The sequence below is a fragment of the Pinus tabuliformis genome, chromosome 6 (genome assembly GCF_031772625.1).
Source record: "Pinus tabuliformis cultivar Carrire ecotype Pingquan chromosome 6, CPIR1, whole genome shotgun sequence".
In the NCBI taxonomy this organism is placed as follows: Eukaryota; Viridiplantae; Streptophyta; class Pinopsida; order Pinales; family Pinaceae; genus Pinus; species Pinus tabuliformis.
The window spans coordinates 1,091,699,285-1,091,711,196 of NC_142292.1; positions in this window are offsets into that span (position 1 = coordinate 1,091,699,285).

Consider the following 11,912-nt stretch of genomic DNA (forward strand, 5'->3'; position numbering starts at 1 on the left):
TATAGAGGTGGCACAGAATTCTACATGGGTGCCTATCTTCACAAGAGCTTAGTTGCTTTGAAATAATAATCAATAAAACCATAAACCAAATGTAGCCTGGAAGGTAATTTATTCCCAAAATCTAATGAGGTGTGAATCTTGAAGATGATGCATCTATGACTATTGACTAAGACATTTTGTTAGCAACAACACATCGTTGAGTTGCTGCAACAATGGCATCAAGTTATATAACTATTTGCATTGTTCCAACAATCATCATTGGAATCTAGCTATAGAATTGTTGGTAAATCTTAATCTTTTGTTACTTAAATTTCATATTTGAATATAGAAATTGATTCAAAACCCTGAAACAAAAAAAAAAAAAAAAAAAACAAACAAACAAACAAAACAGAACAAAAACAAAAAACAAAAAACAAAAAACAAAAACAAAAAACAAAACAAAAAAAAGGTAAAATCACAATTTTGTTATATGAATTGCACTTTTGAACTTACAAGTGAATTTCTGGCTTTTAAAAAAACTCAGAACACTTATATTGTACCATCTCAATAACTGAAATTTGCAATTTAAACAAATTTTAGAAAAATGATTAAAAAAATATATCAAAAGCATTCCAAAAAATAAATGTTGTTAAAATACTACACCCAAAAAAGCATGGCCGTAGTGAGTTTAAAGTAGCCATTGCTACCAAGGTGGCATAGCATTCTTCATGGGTTCACATATTTGAAAAGATTAATGACCTTGAAATAATAATCAATAAAACTACAAACTAAAAGCACTAGCCTTGAAGGAAATTTATTACCAAATCCAATTAGATGTGCATCTGGGTGATGCTAAATCTATAACTAATGGCCGAGAAATTGTGTCAGCAACAACACATCAATGAGTAGTTGCAATAATGAACCAACTAGTTGATGCAACAATGACCCCGCGAGTTGATACAATGGTGAACCTATGTAACAATGACCCAACAAATTGCCACAAAGGTAATCCAACGAGTGGCCAAAAGGATGACCCAGCAAGTTGGTGCAATGGGTGGGCCTACAAAAAATTACTAGTGAATAATTATGAGGTTGGATTTATGTTAAACTTGTATGAAATGTTTTCATCAAAACTAAAGTGAAGAATATAAGAGAGCTGCAGGATTTGGATTTAGGTTCAATTTCTATTTCTATGAAATGCTTGACTTCAAAAATAAGTCCAGAATTCAAAATAACTACAAAATTTGGATTTATGTTCAACTTCTATGACATGTTTTGGTAAATGTAGGTTGAAAATTGTGAATAGAATATTTGAGGAACAAATCTGTTGAAATAGAAGATGAAAGATATTCATGTAAATTTGTTGTAAAATGCTTTTACCAAACTTAAATGTGAAATGTAAGTAGCAGGTTGGTGTGAAACTGAGCCACAGAAAGGAAAGGAAAGGAAAGTGTTTACAGAAGGAGAAAGTAAAGCGGGATATTTTCTCTCTACTCAAATTATCTGGCAATCACATTCACATTTACAGTCACAAACAATTCAAAAAACAAAACTTGTGGTTGCTCGCAGCTGTGTTGGCGTCTACTCCTCATGTCTGGTTGTAGGATAGGATAGGATAGGATAGGATAGGAGTTGGAGTTGTGTGCATTCATTATTAATGAGGGAATAAGTTGAGGAGGAAAATGGAGAATGTGAAGAGTAGTCCGTCCCATCACAATGAGACGGAGATGGAGATAAGGGCAGAGGCAGTGGGAGCTGGAAGATGGTCATCGCCAAAGGGAGGGCGGGCTCAAAAAACAAGGTCAAAATAATTTTATAATTAATTTTTTATTAATATGTTAGAAATTAATTTCTTTTATATAAAATATTATTAAATAAAACTTAAACAAATTGGTTAATTATGAAGAAATATCTATATGTCTCATAATAATGGATGTAAAAAATAATTGATGTCTAAATTTCTGGAAATCCATAATTTATTTTGACATTAATAGAGTTTATGTTAAAAAGGAGTGGTTTTGAAATTAACGATAATGTGGGATGAGAAGAAAGGATGTTGAAATTAATGGTAAGGTATATTAAAAGAAATGATATTGATGATTTGATATAAATTTAATGTTGATGATATTATTTGTTTTTTTAATTTGTATTATTGAAAATTATGTTTAATTTATTAAATTAAATTTATATATATATATATATATATCTATATATATATATAATTTTGTTTTAGTCATGTCGAAGATAATGAGTGTAGGAGGGTGTAGTATTAGAGTTGATTTGGTGATTATAGCTAAATTTCGTGCAGTGAGTGGAACAATCTGATTTTTGAGTCGATAAATGATGTCGATTTAGGAGGAGCGGAGCGAAGCCACCGCCTGCATCGTGTCGTTCTCATGAATCATACAGATTCCATGCGTCCCCGCCAACCAATACCGATCTGCGACGAGTAATCTTTCCTCAGCGCCATCTTTTGTTCGTCTTCGCGAGAGCCAGACACGTAATAGGATCATGCGGTAAGTGGGAGAAAGGCTACACAAGCTTATAATCCCATTTTTTGCCTGTGTTATGCTTTTGGGCTGGTTTTTCGCTCTTCGCTCTTGTTGTTTGCTCATGGTCTGAGCTGTGAGCCCAGTAATTCTCGCCACCTTTTCCTTGCGATAGCCAGCCGTTAATCCTGCTATCTTTCCCCTCCTCCTGCAATATTGGTTCCCCAGCACTCGCTGTGCCTTTCATCGCCTCCATTTCCTGATCAGAAAGCTTCTATTATCCTTTGTTTGGCCGGTTGGATGATGGAAGTATGGTTTTTATGGAGTGAATGTGCTGGGCATTGTGGCTTCGACTCCAGGTTAGTATATTTACAGCCTCAGCTCAACTCTGTTGTTTTTTAATGCCAAGCACGTATCTTCTTCTTAGCAGCATATTCTGGTTTCTGGAATTCAAGGATGTATGTTTATATTATCAGCTTTGAAGTTTTAATCTATTATTAAAATCAATGGATTCCGAATAGAGTAGCAAATGCCACTGCTTTAGCATGTCCTGTTCACATGTCCAAATTATAGTGTCCTCAGGATGATAAAATATTTTTTTCACAAACTCAAGAATATAATTGTCATTTACAAACCTTGCAATGATGTAAGGTTTAAGATAGGTTACTTGTGGTGCATTGTTAAAGTTTACTGTTGTTGTCTGCTATGTGATGAACCTTCTGCACAACCCTAGAGTCTTCCTCAGAGGTCCTGATTTCAAATTCCGGTAAGTTCGGGGTTTCCGTTCTCTGGCCTGAGTTACGACATATTCCGATTGTTCAAATTTCATCAGGCATTAACGAGGATGTGAAATTGGCCTAAATTTCGGTACGTGTCCTTACATCCAGTTCCTAGAACATATCTGTTTTGGGATTTTGGTAGGTATGGATGCTGCCATTTAAGCTCTTTTGCAGAAGCTTCTATCATAATTTGTACTTGCTTCGTCGTCCTTCGTCCTTTATCCTATCCTCATATGCTTTGACCATTTATATCCTAGCAGATATCCCTGATATGATTGATCTCGATTTCTACTTCCTATGTCCTTTGTTATCTCTTCATATGCTTTCCATTTATATCCCATAGGGTGATCAGTAAAGGTGGTAGGTCAAGTTAGATATTTGGACCGTATCTGTGTCTTGGATCTTTCTGGAATTCTATCTTTTCTCGAGATCTCCTTCTTTGGCGGTGCATGGAAGGGGTCTACGACTCCATTGCATCAGAAGACCTTGTCAGCACTGTCGTGGATGCTGAACATGCTTGGTCAGCTGCCACCCTGGCCACACTGGAGGATTTGGTAATCAAACCATCCACGTCAAAGGACGGCTCCACCAAAATGGATAAGGACCATAAATATAACAAACAGCATAAGCCGGCCAAAATATCCCACCCTCCTCAGGCATTAAGAATTGACATTGCACAACTTGATGAAAGAATAGACAGTCTTCAGCACAAGGCTCTTATCGGGAAATGGCATTTCCCATAAATTTCTGATAGCGACATGAGGAAATGGTTAGCTAACTTTTGGAAACCAGTTATTGGTTATGTTCTGGTAATCTCCAGCCTCATGAAAGACTGGTACTGCTTCAATTTCTTAGACGCCGCAGATGCAGAAGCCATCCAGAGTCAACCTTGGGTATTCAAGAGGAGTTTTCTTGCCCTGTATAGATGGTACATAGGCTTCAACCCGCTGAAAAACACTCCAGTAAACAATCTAATTTGGGTGAAATGCCCAAATCTGCCCTTGGAACTTTGGTCTAATGAATCTTTGGAGATGATTGGTAGTGCTATTGGTCGTTTTGTCTACGTTGATCACTGGTGTCTGGGTGAAAGAGACAAACGAATAGCTTGGATTCTTATCCAAAGGCCTTTCAGGGGAGGTTATCCTGACCATATTGAAATCAGCTGGAAGAATCAGATCATTAACCAAAGGCTGCATTTTTGGGGTATACCTTTTAGGTGTGCTGCTTGCAGGAGAACTGGTCATCTGGTTAAAAATTGTCCTAGTGCAAAATTATTTGCAAACAGACGGCTAATCAAAAAATCATTCATCAATGGCAGTCAATCCTCTCCAATATCGTCGTCTTTACCGCTCCACAGTCCTCGTAGTCCAGGGCCACGTCAAGATCATCGTATCCACATGGATGACCCTTCTGAGCGCTTGCAATCAGTCCCTGGTCGCCCATTATCCACCAATAGCCCTATCTCCTACATGAAGTCTGGGCTCCATAGCTCTCCCTTTACAGAGCCCAGGGAGGACAGCCCTGTTCCACCCCTGCCTCCCATGCAACAAGAGGATTTCATTCCGGACTCTCTTCCTGGGCCGTCGAAGGGGGCAAACTTTTCTGTGGGTTCTATTCCCATATCCATTTCCTCCTCATCTCCGGAACATGCTGGTCGGCTCGATCATAAGGGGAAAAATAAATGCGGAGGCCCGACTCCTTTAAATTCCCCGACATCGTCTCCTGTAAATCTATTTGATAGTGACTTGGACCATATGCTAAACATGGATTCTCTTGAATTAGAACCGCTCACGATCCATAAACCTGATCCTAGCTTCATGCCAATCATAAGCCCGGACTCGACTAGAAACATTACGGTCCGGAAGAAATGTAATGGTGGAAGCAGACATTTTAGAGGTAGACCTTTAGTTTCAAATGAAGGTATTAGAAACTTGTCTCTGGTCGAGGTACCTATCCTCGAAGTCTCTGAATCACAACCCCTTAGAGCGAGCTTGGCTGCTGAATCATCCAAATGATCCCAATCATTTCATTCAATATTCGGGGTCTTGGCGTTGACCCCAAATACATAGCGCTAAAAGACTTCTTTTTTCATTCCACGGCTGCTATCATCCTTATTTAGGAAACAATGCACAAGAAGGAGGACACATTATCATATTTCAGGAAAATGCTTCCCAATTGGTTCATGGTCGCCACAGAGGCAAATGGATTGTCTGGCGGTATGGCTACCCTATGGGATCCTTCTCGAGTAAAATCAAAGGCATATAAATGCTATGCTGGGATAATAATTTCGGCTTCAATCAGAGGGTGTGACATTCCAGTTAATGTTCTTAATCTTTATGCTCCATACAAATTCCGCATATCATTCTGGAATAGATTATTTGATTCAGAGCTGCTTGATATCAATAATCTCCTTATTGCTGGTGATATGAACGTGGTCTTGAAATCAAATGAGGTATGGGGACAGGAGAAGATAAACAAAGGCCTCGCAGATTTCATTAACTCTGAGGTGCTCAATAGGAACATGATCGACATAATCCTAGTTGTTATGAAATCGACATGGTAAAATGGCAGGGTGGGCGAGGCTTACATAGCTAAAAGACTTGATCGGGTTTTTGTTCATTTTGGCCTCATCAATAAGATTGGTATGCCTTGGCTATCTGTGGAAAATGTCTTGATTTCAAATCATAATCCTATTCTCCTATCCTAGCCTCCTAAGCTCTTTAGAAGAGGTTATTCCTTCAAGTTTGACCGAGGCCTCCTTCAGGATTCTGCCTTCAATGAATATATTCAGAATGCATGGAACAGGATAAAAGACAGAGATAAAGATTTTATTTTCTCCTCCTTCAGAGATAAATTGGTAGAGATAAGGGGTCTGGTGAAAAAATGGCAATTTCAAAAACATCAAAAGGAAAAAAAAGACCTTCAAAGGATCCAACAGGAATTGGACCGGGCACTGGCATCTACAGACTACTCCACATGCTCTTTTGAGATGAAATGTCACATTAGGAATCTGGAAAAGGAGAAATATTGTTTGTTGAAACAGGAGGAAGCCAAATGGAGGCTCAAAAGCAGAGCACTATGGATGAAGGATGGAGATAAAAACACGAAATTTTTCATAAATATGCAAATGCAAGGAGAGCAAGGAACTTCATATGGAAAATAAAGGACGACCAGGGCAATTTAGCTGTCTCACAGGAGGATATTACTAAGCAGGCAGTGGGCTTCTTCAAAAAACAGTACGGCAGGAATGGTGAGATTGCCTTCAGCGACATAAGATGGGGCATAGATTTGATGCCAGAGATGTTTGACCAAGCGAAAAATGAAGCCCTGTTCTGCCCAGTTTCTGAAAAGGAACTCCTTGATGTTATGAAATCATTTAAGAAGGATAAATGCCCTGGCCCTGACAGATGGTTAATTGACTTCTTTATTCATTTCTTTGACCTATTCAAAAAGGACCTGCTCAGCATGGTGGAAGCATCCAGACTCTCGGGCAGCATTTATCCGCACACCTCATCCACTTACATCGCTCTTATTCCTAAGAAGGAAGAGCCTGAATCTTTTCTGGACTTTAGGCCCATATCCCTTTGCAACATAACTTTCAAGATCATTTCTAAGATTATTGCAGAGAGAATTAAAGGGACTCTGGCATCTTCTCTCTCTCCTAACCAACATGCTTTTTTAAAGGGCCGTAATATTCTTGATGCAGTTGCCAACACGCAAGAATGTATACATTCTATGTCTGTGCACAAAACAAATGCAGCTATCATGAAAATTGACCTTCAGGAAGCATTCGATGTTCTGGACTAGGGATATCTGCAAAGTCTCCTTACAAAAATCGGCTTGGAGCAGGGCCCGATTCGATGGATTATGGCTTGTTTTGAAAATGTTAACTATGCTGTTTTGGTTAACGGTTTTCCCTCTCCTTTCTTTCGGGCGGAAAGGGGCCTGCGACAGGGGTGCCCATTGTCGCCTCTTCTTTTCATTTTGGCCATCAATCCTCTGAGCTTGCATATCAACCGCGCAGTGGAGGCAAAAGATTATGTTCCGGTCAGAATCTGCAAGCATATACATATATCTCATAATCTCTTCGTAGACGACGTTCTGCTATTTGTCATGCTTTCAAAAGTCTCTTGGATATGCATCAAGTCTATTCTTGACCGGTTTCAAAAGGCCTCTGGGCTTGCCATCAACAAGTCAAAATCGGTCCTCTTCCACAATGATACAGATGAGGTCTTCATAAATTGGATTTCCCAGCTCTTTGGGATTATCTCCAGGCCGTTGTCTGATGGAATCAAGTATCTGGGTTTTCGCCTTAAACCTAAGGCATATTCAAAGGATGATTGGAGGTGGCTTATTGAACGTTTTCATAGCAAGATATCGTTATGGGAATTCAGATCCTTATCTCTGGTTGGAAGGGTAGTTCTTGCCCAAGCAGTATTGATGCAGCTGTCGGTCTACTGGGCCCACCTCTTTCTTCTTCCGGCTAGCATTATTCAGGCCATGAACAGAATCTCTGCCAATTTTATCTGGGGGGCAAAAGCGGAAAGAGGCAAAATCCATCTTTCAAAATTGGACTTCTTATCTCTGCCAAAAAAATTGGGTGGTTGGGGTCTGAAGGATATAAGGATTTTTGGAAAAGCCCTTGTCTGCAAATCCTTATGGAGGGGCATTTTTGACACAAATCCATGGAGTGAAATTATCCGCCATAAATATCAAAAAGGAAGGAGCTTGGAGTTCTGGTTCAGGTTTGGCTCTATTGGTATCAAACAGGGGTCTGCTATTTGGCTTAGTTTCAGGAGAATTGAGCATTACTTTCTTGACAATCTTAAATGGAGAATTTTTTCTGGTAGGAAGATCTTCATTGGTCTCGACTCTTTTGCTGGTTTCAAAGGAAATCTACAGGTTCCAGATCCTCTTCTTTTTCATCTCCACAGGTCTGGTATTTTCACTTGGAACAGGATTATTGATAAATGGAGAGGACCCTATCCTCTGCTTAAGAATGCTGTTGATCTTGGTATCCCTCAGGCATTGTCTTTCCTCTGGGATAACCTCAAATTATCCATTGATCAAGCAGGTCTGAAGCGGGCCGGGATTGATGACCATATGGTATGGTCGTTATCTCTCTCAAACTCACAAGCAACTGTCAAGGACATCTACTTGGATCTCATTTCCAAGAAAATTAAGCCGGCTAGAAAGATTTTCCCAGTGTTATGGTGGAAGCTCACTTGCCCCCTCAAAGTGATCATTTTCTCTTGGCTTGTTTTTTACAACAAGAATTTAACTTGGGAAAACTTGAGGAAGTGATCTTGGCATGGTCCCAGCAGATGTGTGTTTTGCAAAATGGAGGAGGAAACGAACTTCCATATGTTCTTCAATTGCATGGCCTCCCAACAAATCTGGTATGATCTTGCTTCGTATTTTTCTTTTCAGCACCCTAACTTCACTTCTGTTGATGCAGCTTTTGCCTGGTGGGGAAGACAAGATGCTATCAAACGTCCAATCCTCCCCACAACAATCTGGTGCCTCTGGAAATGGAGGAATTTAAAAAATTTTGAGGATTCAAACATTTCCTTCAGATATGTGTTGTCTTCTGTCACAGCACTCTATCCTCCTATCTCATGACTGCAGCACGTCCCTTGGAGGGTATAGAGCTTATATTTTTGATCCTGAAGGTTGTAATCAGAAATGTTGTGGGTTTCTTTTCCCATTCCTGAAGTACAGTGAGTCAATGGTGGTGATGACTTTTTTATCAAGTTTTCATTATGTTCCTATGTGATGCTACAACTCTTACTTTTCTAGATGCTATGTTGTTTTCTCCTAAAATATTTGACCTCAGTAGGCGGTCTTGTTTCATGAGACCCATCAAACTTATGATGTATATATTGTCTTAATATAAATATAATGCTTTTAGTAATAATTGATTTTTTTTTTTTTTTAATTTATATTTTATAATTAAAAAAATGTTTTGAGTGGATAGGTGTTCTAATTTAATAATATTTAAAAAAAAAAATTTAGTAAAAATAAAATAAAATAGAAAACTTAAAATTAATTATTATATTGGTAATTATAACTATAATTGATAATTAAATTAATTTAGATTTATTAATTTTATTTTTGGATCTAACAAAGGTCGAAATTTTTGAGATACAATTTTTTTTAGCTTAAAAAGTATTTGATCTCTCTTGATGCATGGTAGCTGTAATATATACATCTATTACATATTGTATATATCAAAAAGGGAACTCAACATAGATATAAAGTTGTAAATTTATGCAATCATATAGAGTAGTTTTCCCACTTATACTTAAAAGTATAAATTAATTAATTTATCTATTATTTATAATAATTTTATATTTTATTAATTTACAAATGGTTTACAAATCATTTTTTTATTCTTAATAATTTTATTTCAAATTTAACTAGATTATTTTTTAAATATTATAAAATTTATAATAAATTACTTCAAAGCGATTATTGAAATTATGTTTTTTATCTTTTTATTTAAATTTTTCACAAAACAATGATAATTACAAAATATATATATATATATATTTACAAGTTTTAGAGCCAAACTTCCTATGCTTGTAAAAAAATGAATATTATAACAAAGTAGAAAACAAAACACATTAACATTGTTTAAGAAAGGTTAGTTTTCAAAGGTGGATTTCAACATTAACATTGTTTAAGAATGGTTTTTCAAAGGTGGAGTTCAAATCCATATTGACAAAGATAGGGGGAGTTTCCCCTCTTTGAGTGGTGTTTGATTGATCTTCATTGCACTTTCTCATCCCTTTTTTGGCTTTTCACTTCCAAACTTAGACCACCATATGCCATTGATTAAATTTTCATATTTCTAATATTGCTAGTCTAGTATGTTGGATATTTTTGTGTCCTATGTCTCTTTTATTTTCACAATCAAAGCAATCAAACACTTAACACAATAATATGAATAAATTGTCGTTAGAGATTTAAACTTTTTTTTTCTTGAAAATCTTGTGTTTGGAATCTATGTAATCAATTCTCTAGCAATTTTGTCATTGGACATTTGGCCTCTTTTCTCTTGTACAATGTCTACAATTTCCTCCAATCCCCTCCAATTTCGTCCTCCTTTCGTAGAGATCCTACTATCATATGTTTTGGTTACTACAACCGTAGAGAGTATCTTAGGCATATCCCTCATGCATCATATGTCAGGGTTTAAAGTTTCCCTACATTTCCTTTATCTACTCCTACACAACCCTTGGCTAGTTTTCTCGCCCAAAACTCTTAGTTACATATCATCCTAGGATGCCCTACTAACAAATAGAAAATGTGTGGGCCAGAACACAATGTTGACTACTTTATACCAAAATTGACCCCATTTCTTACTAGAAAAATTACTATGAAACAAAAAGAAAGCCTTCATTTCAAATAGCCATAGCCTTATTAAGTTAATGAAACCTACCTCAATCTTTAAGTGCTCATTTTAAAAAATACCGGCGATAATTACTTTCATATAAAATCTCATACCCCATATTGAGTTAGTTTTATGCTCATCCTTTGATGGGATGACAAAATTCTAAGTTATAGAGGAAAGGCCAAGCTATGATAGGAAAATCTTGGAGTAAGAAAATTAATTCATATGGATTAAATAGTTCCATTTACTTCTATCTCATAAGTTTATTTCATCTTCCTTGTAACAAGTGCCCCCTTTTGGAAAAGCTCGGATAAATATGAAAGTAAAAGTGCAGATAACTTTATAAATTTTTAAACAAAAAAATGGATATACTTTATTACTTTAAATTGAAATTTTTTATTATCGGTGGTTACACTAATCAACTAAGCTAGGATTGGCCTTATGCCAAATTCGAAAGTTAATAAATTAGAATTAATTATTTAATCACTTATAAGAAAAATCCATCCATATCATTCACTTAAATTTAAATTTGTAAATTATAACATAATGTTGAATACTTTAACAATAGACTAAAATTGATCCATTTCCTGTTTAAGAGAATTACTATCAAACAAATACAAATCCTTCATTTCAAATACCGTACCTTTTTTAAGTTGATGAAACCTACCTCCTCCTTTAAATGCTGATTTAAAAGAAAAAAAAAAAAACTGTCATAATTACTTCCCTATCAAATCTCCTACACCCATATTAATTAGTTTGATTCTCGTCTTTTGATGCTATGACAAAATCCTAGGTTATAAAAAAATCCAAGTTATGATAGAAAAATTCCAGACTACGTAAATTAATCTATATGGATAAAATAATTCCAATTACTTAACCTTATTTCATCTTCGTAACAAGTGCCCCCTTTGGAAAAAAATAAGATAAAGATGAGAATAGAAATGCAAAAAAATATTATAAATATGTTAAACAAGAAAATGGATGTACTTCATTACTTTAATTTCGAATTCTTAATCGTGGGTTGTTATACTAATCCACTAAGGCCGGCCTTGATACCAGATTTGTAAGATAGTAAGTTTGGAATTAAATATTTAATCGCTTATAAGAAAAGTGCGTGCATATTAGTTTGGATTTAAGTTCATAGTAGCATTCATAATTTCTCTCTCGTTGGGAGCATATGTCCTTAGCTATAATAAATGCCCCTTCTGAAGAAGTTGTTTGGGATTAAATATTCAAAGATTTGTAATATTCAAGTAACACATAATTTTA